Raw genomic sequence first — 11,122 nt, 5'->3', positions numbered from 1 at the left:
GTTGTGACGTGCTTTGCACTTGCGACATGGCCCGAGTTTGCACTGTTTATTGGAGTGACCCGATCGCAAGCAGTTTGTACACAATGATTTTGATCTAATAAAATTCCACCTTTCGTTTATTGGATAATTTAAAAATGTTTCGCAAGTGTAAATGCTATGGTCGCCTTGACAAGAGACGCATGTATAGTTTGTTTTTGTTGCTAAGAATCCCCTAGTCGTCCTGTTCTCCTTACTTTTACTCCTTACTTTTATTTTTTGTTTCAATGTTCATTTCAATTGCCTCTAGAAAATCTGCTCTTGATTCTAAAAATCCTTTTAGATCGGATAAAGTTGGTAGTTCCGTTTGAGTAGCAATATGCTTTTCCCATTCCCTAATAGTAGTTTCGTCTAGTTTTGATGTTATAATGAATATAAGTAAGGCATCCCATTGTTCACACGGCTGATTTAATTGTTGAAGTGACTTTAAATGTTTTGAAAAATCATCTACTAATTTACGAAATTTTACAAAAGATTCTTTGTGAATAGATTCCAATGAAAATAAAGCTTTAATATGATTGTGTATTAAGAGTTTTTTATTATTGTATCGATCACATACAGAGTCCCATGCCAAATTGTACCCGTTTGCGGAAAATTCGATAGGTTTTATGACTGCGGCGGCATTTCCTTGTAATGATGCCCGAAGATAATGATACTTCTGAATATTTGTAATACTATCATTTGTATGAATGAGTGACTCAAAAGTGTCTCGAAATTCTAGCCAAAATTCGTATGTGCCGTCGAACTTTGGAATTTGTATTGTTGGCAGTTTTACACCTTGTAAACGATAAGCCCCGTCAGAAATAGAAGTGTTATTGTTTGTATGCTCGCTTGTCACCGACTTTTTATCATCAATATCCGAAATGAATTTATTTAACAATGCTTTGGCATTAGCCGATAGTGAATAAAAATTGTTTTCAAGTTCTTCCCTTATCACAAAGTGTGGTTCGGGATCGTCTGCCAATTCTTCTATTTCTGATTGGATAATTTTAATTTCTAAAAATGTATTTTCTAGTTTATTTATTCTGTCGCTTAGTTCGATTTTTTCAACATCATGTAATTCTAATTTGCATTTAATAGACTCTAGAAATTTGGAGAAAATTGTAAATGAAACTTTATGACCAGCACGTTTTCTAATTAATCTTTTTAAGTGTTCGTCCGACATTGTTTATTAATCAAATAGATTCGAATTGAATTTAACTAGATATATAGATTGTAAATAGTTTTATGCAACTTACACAAACAAAAACAGTATAAATAGGTATAGGAATCAGATGGGAACTCACCGGTATTTTTGGCTGTATATTGTTCGGCAATCCCACGTGTTCTTTCACTTGACCGTTAACTGTGAATCACTTTTAGCACTGATTTTATCACAAATATCGGGTCGAATGGACCAATGTTTATTGTTGTAGTGGACTGTATTCATTGAAATTAATTAATAGTCTAAAATACTGCATTTATTTATGAATTTGCACAAAAATATGAAAACAATAACAAATAGTTCTATGCTTCTCAACGGCTGGTGATGGGATGTCATTCTGTCGTCTGTCGTCTGTACCGACTAGCTGGCTAGCTGGGCTGCAGTGGCGGACCGTTCAAATACAAAATGGGTTGTCGTCGACACTATTGGCTGTCCTTTTGACTATCAGCAAATGGTCGATTTGATTTGTTGAAAAAACTACACATATAGTAGTTTCATATACTACTATCATTACAAAAAATGACTAAAATATTTTGACTAAAAACATTTATGATATTAAAGAAGTAATAATGACTTACTTAAAAAGAGAGATGTAGAAGAACAAAATGGCTTTCGTGTAGGCAGATCCCATATAGATAGCACATTTTCTCTAAAGCAGGTTATTAAGAAAAGATTAGAACACAACCTTTTTACTCATGTAGTCTTTATAGATCTTACAAAGGTATACCATAGTGTACCACTTTCAATGCTTTAGGTAGCAATGGAAAAACAAGGAATAAATAAAAAAAATATAAAAGCAGTTCAACAGCTTTACAAAAATATAACGGTAAACATTACAACTGGAAAAAATTACCTACAAAATTTCCTATTAGTAAACGTCTAAAGCATGGCTGATGCATAGGACCAACACTCTTCAAAATATATCTGAATGAGGCGCTCTCAGTGTGGAGACGAAAATGCTGCAATATGGGCATTCCAATGAAAGACGAGAAATTGTACATGACACACCTTGCTGACGACCAAGCAATTCTAGCTGAAGACAAGAGCGATATAGACTATATGCTTTGAAAACTGGAGTAGAAGTACACCAAGTGGGGTCTTACAATTAATATATAAAAAACCGAGTATTTAGTACCGAGTAAAAGAAATACATTCTAGGATTGGCAAAGCAAGAACAGCCACTAAAGAGCCACACGCACTATTGTGGAATAATAAAATAACAAAAAAAATAAAGGAAGAATTTATAGAAAACGCTGGAAATTAGGATGCGAAAACGGCGCCAGCTGTAAGAGACTCGCCTATTATAAAGAAGTAATACTATTGTATTACACTACACTGTAGCATTTCTGCTCTAATCCTTTTAAAATTAAAATAGTCTTTTTTCTATTTCATTTAGAAGCAGATTCTAGTAGTATGTAATTTTGACAAAGCACTGTATTGTTTTTTAAAATGTATCCGTAGCTGTAGATCCTTCACTAACATATTAAATTCTGTCTTTTTTATATAAACAAGTAACGCTTTATTATTTAAGAACTAAATTATAATGCAATGTCATTTTACCAAAAATAAAACATTTTCTGAAAATGGATGACACGCAATTTTATGATGAGCTCAAAATAAATGTCTGCTGTGCCGGAGTGAACTAAAGAATGCGCTAGAAGGTGATAGAACGTGATAGTACGTGGCAGAGAGAATGATTGATTATATGAAAAGAGAAACCATTTTAGATGGTGTCCAGCACATACAGATTGAACGAATTTAAAACGGAACATACGAAATCAATGTATTTCGGCTCAACTCCGCTCTAGGTGGTTGGCCAAAAAAAGGTTGTCAAATAATTATATTATAAAAATCCAATACTTCAGCGGGCTACTGGATTCGGAACTCATTCAAGAACAAGTCAAAACTCCACCGCAAATAGGTTGCCTAGAATCACTGAAAAAACTATACTAAACAAGCAGTTATTATGCTGTCAAACCACTTATCGCTTCCTTATAGTCCAAGAGATAGAGCCGAATTTATAATGTTAACTATTAAATATTTTTGATATAACAAATAGTAATTTTACTTATTTTTTATTACAATAAAAAGGTTTTTAAATTTATATTGCATAAATAATGATTGTTCAGATATAAGAAAAATTTGATTTATTAGTACATTAATAATCAAATACAAAATATATTATTTCTATTTATCAATAGGTAAAATTCAATTTGTAGAATTCCTTTAACATTTTACAAATAATTATTAATAAAAATTAATTTAATAGTGGAATTATCAATTTTTTAAGCTTTGAAATTTACTTTGTAGATATTTTCAATATTTTTTTTTTAACTTTCAAATTGATTGAATTTTTTTTCATTAGTTAATTATAATTTTACAAATGCTGTTTGGACATTAATTTTGCATCATTATTATTTTAAAATATTAAAATAATAATGATGCGCGTTCATTTAGATCAGTAATTCTAGACGCATGCGCTAAATGTAATAAGTATCAAGATGCTTTTATTCAACTTGGTGAAACTGACTTCGATTGTAATGAAGTTTTTGAAACCTTAGTCACTTATATGGAACAGGACTGACGAGAACAATTCCAAAAAGAAAAGTAAACGATGTCAGATTTTTACTATTTAACCGGCAGTATAAGTTGCATGATGTGAACGAGCCTTAAAAAAAAACTAAAAAATTTCGATGCTTCAAGCTTACCACCATGTCAAGATGAATTACACCAACATCTACTGCGAGCTCATTATATTTCAAATATTTGGACAAATGCTCATAAAAAAGTACCAACAGAATTGATTGTTGAAGAACATGGTTGGGAGTTTGAAGATGAAACATATAAATTCAAATGGTTTAGTGGACCTCAGATGCCAGAATCAGTTCGAGAAGTAGTGATTGAAAATGAAGCAGATAATGAATGTGATATTATTGAAAGTGAAAGTGACGAAGATGATGAATGTGATAACATCAATGAGAGTGAGAAAAATGACGAAGTTTTTCTAAATTTTTTTCTCTTATCGGAAAAATCGTTTGAAAATTTTTGGAAAAAAATCATGGTATAACTTACAGAAAATTGAAAGGATTCTACAAATTAGATTTTACCTCAAAAAATTACGAAAATTTTCATTTACGGAAATTTTTTTGGAAAATTTTGAGGAAAACTCTACTTGACGCTTCTCAGAATAGTAACAGAAGTGAGCATACAAATTTTCAAATCAATCGGTATAAAAATATCATAATAAAATCAGTTTGAAAATTGTTACCGAGACCTAAAATGCGCAGGCAAGTGGTACATTTGACCCCGTTTTGTGGCTCTCTGTACCAACCCAGCTGTCCGCCCTTTTGGATTTAGAGTTTTTAGGGGCTAAATAATAAGCCATGAAAATGGCGGACATATTACTTATCGTTAATTTTTCCCCAAAAAATTGCAACTTCACCCCTGTCCGCCACCCCTTATGTATCCACTCTCGCGTCCGCCCTTTGGGATTTCGTCTAGTTATACCAAGATCTTACTCTGGGCAAATTTTCAGCCATATTATCGATCGTTAATTTTTCCGAAAAAAATTTCAACTTCATCCCTGTATAGCCACCCCCTCTACCACGAGGGACGTCCGCCTGTAAGGCAAAGTCTTAACCCAGTTACAATGAATATATTCCAATAGAGAAATGTCATATTACTGATCAGTTCAAAATTTCGGCTCTATCTCTCCGACTATTAGGCAAGCTCTTCTTTCCTTTAAAGGAGACAGATAGTTGAACGATATTTTATACAATGTCTATCACCAGGTATGTATTTATTTTTGTCCAAGTTTTATATTGGTCCACTATTTCAAATGCAGTTCAAACAGACATATATTAAATTGTATGTTCCGTTTTAAATTGGTTCAATCTGTATATGTATGTGTGAGGATGATATCGTCGTCGGTTTACTGTGGCGGTAAAAAATATAATAAAAAAAGATTGTTTTTCTACCGTGACAATGAAGAATTGGCTATTTTCGGAAGGTACCTTTACATACAATTTATTTTGAAATTTGAATAGCAGTATGATTAAATCGTAACCACTGTTTAACAAACACAGTTGGTTCTGTTACTAAGTAATAAAAGTTTAATATATTATATTATAATAATTTATATAAATATATATATATATATATATATATATATATATATATATATATATATATATATATATAATTTATATATAGGTATATAAGGAGAATGAATATTTGGTCTCTTTATTCTTTTTGTTGCATTCCATAAGGAATAATCTGTGTTCTGGTCTGCTGTTAAATTACTTAAAAAGGAATCAATTGTTGAATTTTTTATATTCTGTATCTCCCCTCTTTTTAGTTTTTGTGTAGCAACTTTTATAAATCTTTCAAAAAAACCCAATGCGAGAAAGTGCGAAGACTATAGAATTATAAGCCTTATGAGCCATTTACTTAAAACATTTCTAAAGGTCATTCACAAAAGAATATATACAAAATGCGAGGAACAACTAACAAGAACACAATTCGGATTTCGTGATGCTCTGGGAACACGGGAGGCCCTTTTTGCTGTACAGGCGCTATTTCAGAGATGCAGGGATGTGAATTGTGACATATACGTATGCTTTATAGATTACCAGAAGGCATTTGACAGGGTAAAACATGACAAATTAATGACTCTAATGCAAGAAATTGGAATTGACAACAAAGATCTTAGAATTATCAGAAACATTTACTACAATCAAACGGCCAAAATCAAAATAGAAAACCAGTTAACTGATAAAATTGCAATACAACGTGGAGTACGACAGGGCTGTATTTTGTCTCCATTGTTGTTCAATATTTATTCTGAATGGGTATTTATGGAAGCTCTAGACGGTTGTGCGAAAGGAATACTAATAAACGGTGAATGGTTGAATAACATTAGATATGCAGATGACACTATAGTTTTTGCCGATAATCTGAATGACTTACAGATATTAACAAATCGCATAACAGAAGTCAGCAACAGATACGGACATAAAGAAAACCAAATTTATGACAATTAGTAAAAAACCAATACTAAACGCTCAACTTACAATCAACCAACAGAATATCGAAAGAGTCGAGCAATATACATATCTAGGCATCATTAGTGAATATCACTAAGAGACAAGATTTTTTTTTTTTTGTTTTTTTTTTTTTCATTGTATAATGGCTTTGGCATAGCCAATTAGCCAGACTATTTGTGGTAATTACAATTTTTGATTTTATTACCTAAGCCTATTTATAATATAAATTTACAGGAAGTAATATGTTAGTATACACATTCAATTTTTGACATATTTACAAGTTTTGATTTGAATACCTAAAACTAGTTATAATTTAAATTTACAGGATGTTATGTATTCGTAGATACATTTTAATATCTGTTTATTATTTGAAAAAATAATTGTATTTAAATTGACAGGCAATCAACAATTTAGCTCAATTAGTTTTTCATACATCATTTTGATACTTTGTTTGTACTGTCCACACTCCAATATAAAGTACTGCAGATCTCCCACTTTACCACAGGAGCAATAGGGGTTATCAGTAATACCTATGCTGTGTTTGTATGCAGGAGTGAGTGCGTGGTTTGATCTTATTCTGTTTATTGTTTTTATAAATAACCTATTTGTCTCATATTTGAACCATCTCTCATTGGGTATTAGTGGTTGGCAAGCTCTAAAGTTTATTCCAGTTGTACTTTGGTTGTATAAACATTGCCATCTTTGTTTGCAGTTGTTTCTACTGATATTATCTATGTCTGCTACTGGAAGAAGTATGTTGTTTATATTATGTTTGGTTAAAGCTGCAGATTTAGCTAATTTGTCGACTTCTTCATTTCCTAATATTCCAGAGTGTCCTTTTACCCAACAAATAATAATCGAGCTACCTGTGGAAATAATATCATAATGTAACTTCTTTATTTCTATCTCAATATGGTTTAGGTTTTTTGTGGTTTTGATAGAAGTGAGTTTGTCCATAATGCTTCTACAATCAGTCAGAATGATATAATTATTCATACCATTAGAGGCTATATATTTTAACGCAAGAAATAAAGCTGATAGTTCGGCAGTATATATTGAAGCTTCATTGGGCAATCGACATGATTCTTTGTAATCAGAATTCCAGTGATATATTGCACAACCCGTTTTATTTTGAATTTTAGAGCCGTCAGTAAAAATATATTGAAATGCAGACCACTTATCTGTAATTATTTTATTGATCATACTTCCTGGAAGATTTGAATCCATATAATATGTTTCTATTATCCTAGAGAAGAGAGTCTTAGGAGGTTGTGTATAAATTGGTGGTATTTTATTTTGATACAATTGTTCTTCAAATATTGTTAGTTTCCGATAACTTTCAACGTATATGGGAGTTTTTTTGTTACGCCAATATTTATGGTTTAAGTCTAATATATTCAAGTAACGAATATTTTTTAAATAGCTGGAGTTTTTTGATATAGCTCTAGCTACAAACTTATCTGTACAAAACTCTTTGCGTAGTGTAAGGGGTGGCTCTTTAGCTTCAATTTCAATAATACTAATAGGAGTAGATTTTAAGTAACCAAGAAATAGCCTCAAACATTTATTCTTCTGGGTTTCAATTTTATTAAGATGTTTTGTTGGCGCACACAATAGCAATGCAATATTCGGGTCAGCTCCCCAATTGGTTTTACAAAATGCTCTAAGGATATTCATGGAGTTTTCCGATTTTTTTATAATAGAATGAATTTGATCCTTCCATAACAGTTTACGATCCAAATATGTGCCTAGATATTTTACACAATTTTTGATTGGAAATTCTATTTTTCCTAATTTAAAGTTACCTTGGGGAGTTTGGCGTTTTTTGGAAAAAAAACAAATTTCAGTCTTTGTAGTTGATATTGATAAGCCTAGAGAATGGTAATAACTTTTTACACAATCTAGTGTAGATTTGAGTTGACGTCTACAAATGTCAAGGGTAGTATAAGAGGTATACAACACAACATCATCTGCAAACTGCAATATATTAGAGTGTGGAGGTATCTGTTCTATATCTATATTATACAATGAAAAAAGAAGTGGACTTAAAATACTACCCTGTGGTATACCTATATTCGTTAGCCTTGGCGTTAAAAGTACCCCATTTATTTTTAAGTAAGTCCATCTATTCTTGTACAAGGATATAATGAAATCTGAAATTTTAACTGACATTCCAAGATATAACAATTTCTTATGTAGAATATATAAATTTATGTTATCAAATGCAGAGGTTACATCTATAAATGCTGCAGCTGTTGATTCTTGATTTGTGAAATTGACCTGAACAGAGGAAACTAGTGAAGTGAGAGCATCCTGTGTAGACCTGGATTTCCGGAAGCCATACTGAGATTTGGGAAGGATATCTTCGGATTCAAGCCAGTAATCAAGCCGATTTTTGATTAATCTTTCTAGAGTTTTTAGTATACAAGAACACGCGCTATCTCAGAGTTAAGACTCAACGTTGTTATCTGGTTTTCCTGGCTTCTTTATAGGTAATACAATATAGTCCTTCCATGTTTTGGGAATTAAATTCTCATTTTGCCATATATTGTTAAAAATTTGTAATAATAATGATTTGTATTCTGTGGGTAAAAAATATAACATAGAGTATGATATACAGTCCATCCCTGAAGACGAATTATTATTTTGTTTGAGTCCATAATTTAATTCCCACAATTCAAATGGTTTTTCTAGATTTGAATATTCTCTGGAAACGGTGACTGTAACTTCGTTTATTTGATTTGGTACCCAAGGAGGTGAAATTTTCAAGTGGAAATCTTCTATCCATGCAGCTTCGCAGTTTATCGGGAGTTTATTGGACTGTTTTCGGTTTTTGTAGCGATGTACTTTCTTCCAGACGTCGCTGATTGGACTGTGGGAGTTAAGGCTTTCGCAGTAGTTTATCCAACTTTGTTTTTTTCTATTTTTAAAAATTTTCTTTGCTAATGCATCCAATTTTTTGTATTCAATTAAATTATGAATATTGGGATTTGTTTTATAACGTCTATAGGCTGTTTTACGGTTATTTGCAGCTGTTTCACAGTTATTATCCCACCATGATTTTGGAATCTTTTTTGTAGGGTATATTTTGTTTTTTGATACTTTTGGAATAGCAATGGATGCGCATCTATTTATTTCATTGACTAATTCTTCATAAGTTTGAGGAAGTATTTCTGAAGAAAAGTTGGATGAATACAGATTCCAATTTGCTTTATTTAGATTCCATCTTTTTTGTGTATTGTTACCAGGTGGTGTTGCTTGTTTGGAATTTTCTAAGGAGATGGTCAAGGGTAGATGGTCAGAACCATGTGGATCTTGAATAACAGACCAAGTTAATTTAGATATAATGTCCTGGGTGCAAATTGTTATGTCGATTGCTGATTGACTGGAACTCAGTGCAAGAGTTGGAGAACCATCATTTAAGTATATTAGATTACATTGTTCTATCGCCTCTAATAAAACTTTACCGTGAGTATCATTAGTTTCGCATCCCCATGCCATATTGTGAGCGTTGAAGTTCCCTCCAATGATGAATGGCGGAGGGATGTGTTGAAAAAAATGGATCCATTCTTCAACTGTTACTCTAATACGTGGTTCTTTGTATATGGATATTATATGTATAGGTTTATTGATACAAGAAAGTTTAACAGCCATGCATGTGTAAGTAAAATTATAGTTATCTAATAAATTTATTTCTTCTGCAATTATTTTATCTTTAATTAAAATTGCTGTACCTCCATAGCCATCTGGGCGATCAGATCTAAAGCAATTATAACCAGCGAAGTTATAGAATTTTTCTGGTTTAAACCATGTTTCTGATAACATGGCCACATACACATTTTTTTGAATAAGTAAGGCTTCTAAATTTGGTTTATTAGAAACTGCTGAGCGGCAGTTCCATTGTAAAAAATTTATTGGACTAGTTATGTCTGAGAAGATGACGTTTGTCCATGTAAGTCTTCTTGCAAGATCGATGCCGTACTTAAGTATTTATTAATTTGTTGTATAATCTCTGTTTTTGATGCATCTAAATTTTCAGTGAGTTTTAATGAACTAATTATATTAAGAACCAATTCTAAAATTACATTATTTAAATCTAATGATACTCCTTGTGTCTGCAAATTTGTTGTATTTCTATTCTCTGTATATTTAGAGGTATTATAAATACCACCTTTTTGTCTAGGGATATTTATTGGGGAAATTATTTCTTTTCTAGCTGATTCCAAAGGATCGGGAGTACTTGGACGTTGTCGTTTTAAATTTGAGTTTTCTGGACTACTGCTGGTATAAAACATTTGTGAAGAGAACTTTTTTGCGAACGAACCAGATTGATTTGAAGTTACTTGATAGGACTGATCATTGGTATTAGAGTTGGTTATCAAGGAAGAACTATTATGTCTGGCGGCGATATTGGCATATGATTTTTTCGGTATTTGTTTACAGGCATCAAAGAAATTTAAATTTAATAATGACATTGTATTCTTGATTTGTTTTTGCCTAGAGAACTCAGGGCATGCACTTAGGTGTGTCGTAAAATGATTACCTTGGCAGCTGAAACAGCTAGGAGTATATATATTTACTGTACAATCTTTTGTGTTATGAAAATCATGACATTTATTGCACCTGGGACGTGCTTTGCAGTGAGATCCAAGATGTCCAAAACGAAGGCAAGAGAAACATAATAAAACTTTTTGAACATAGGGTTCGACTTCTTTAATTACTTTATTAATTATGATATATTTTGGAAGAGCTTGAGCTTTAAAATTTACAATAGATGATTTGGTTGGAACCTTGTCTATTACTGTTTTATCTTCGATATGTTTTTTCTACCTTTCTA

The sequence above is a fragment of the Diabrotica undecimpunctata genome, chromosome 3, assembly GCF_040954645.1.
Source record: "Diabrotica undecimpunctata isolate CICGRU chromosome 3, icDiaUnde3, whole genome shotgun sequence".
NCBI lineage: Eukaryota > Metazoa > Arthropoda > Insecta > Coleoptera > Chrysomelidae > Diabrotica > Diabrotica undecimpunctata.
This window is presented reverse-complemented; position numbering follows the sequence as displayed.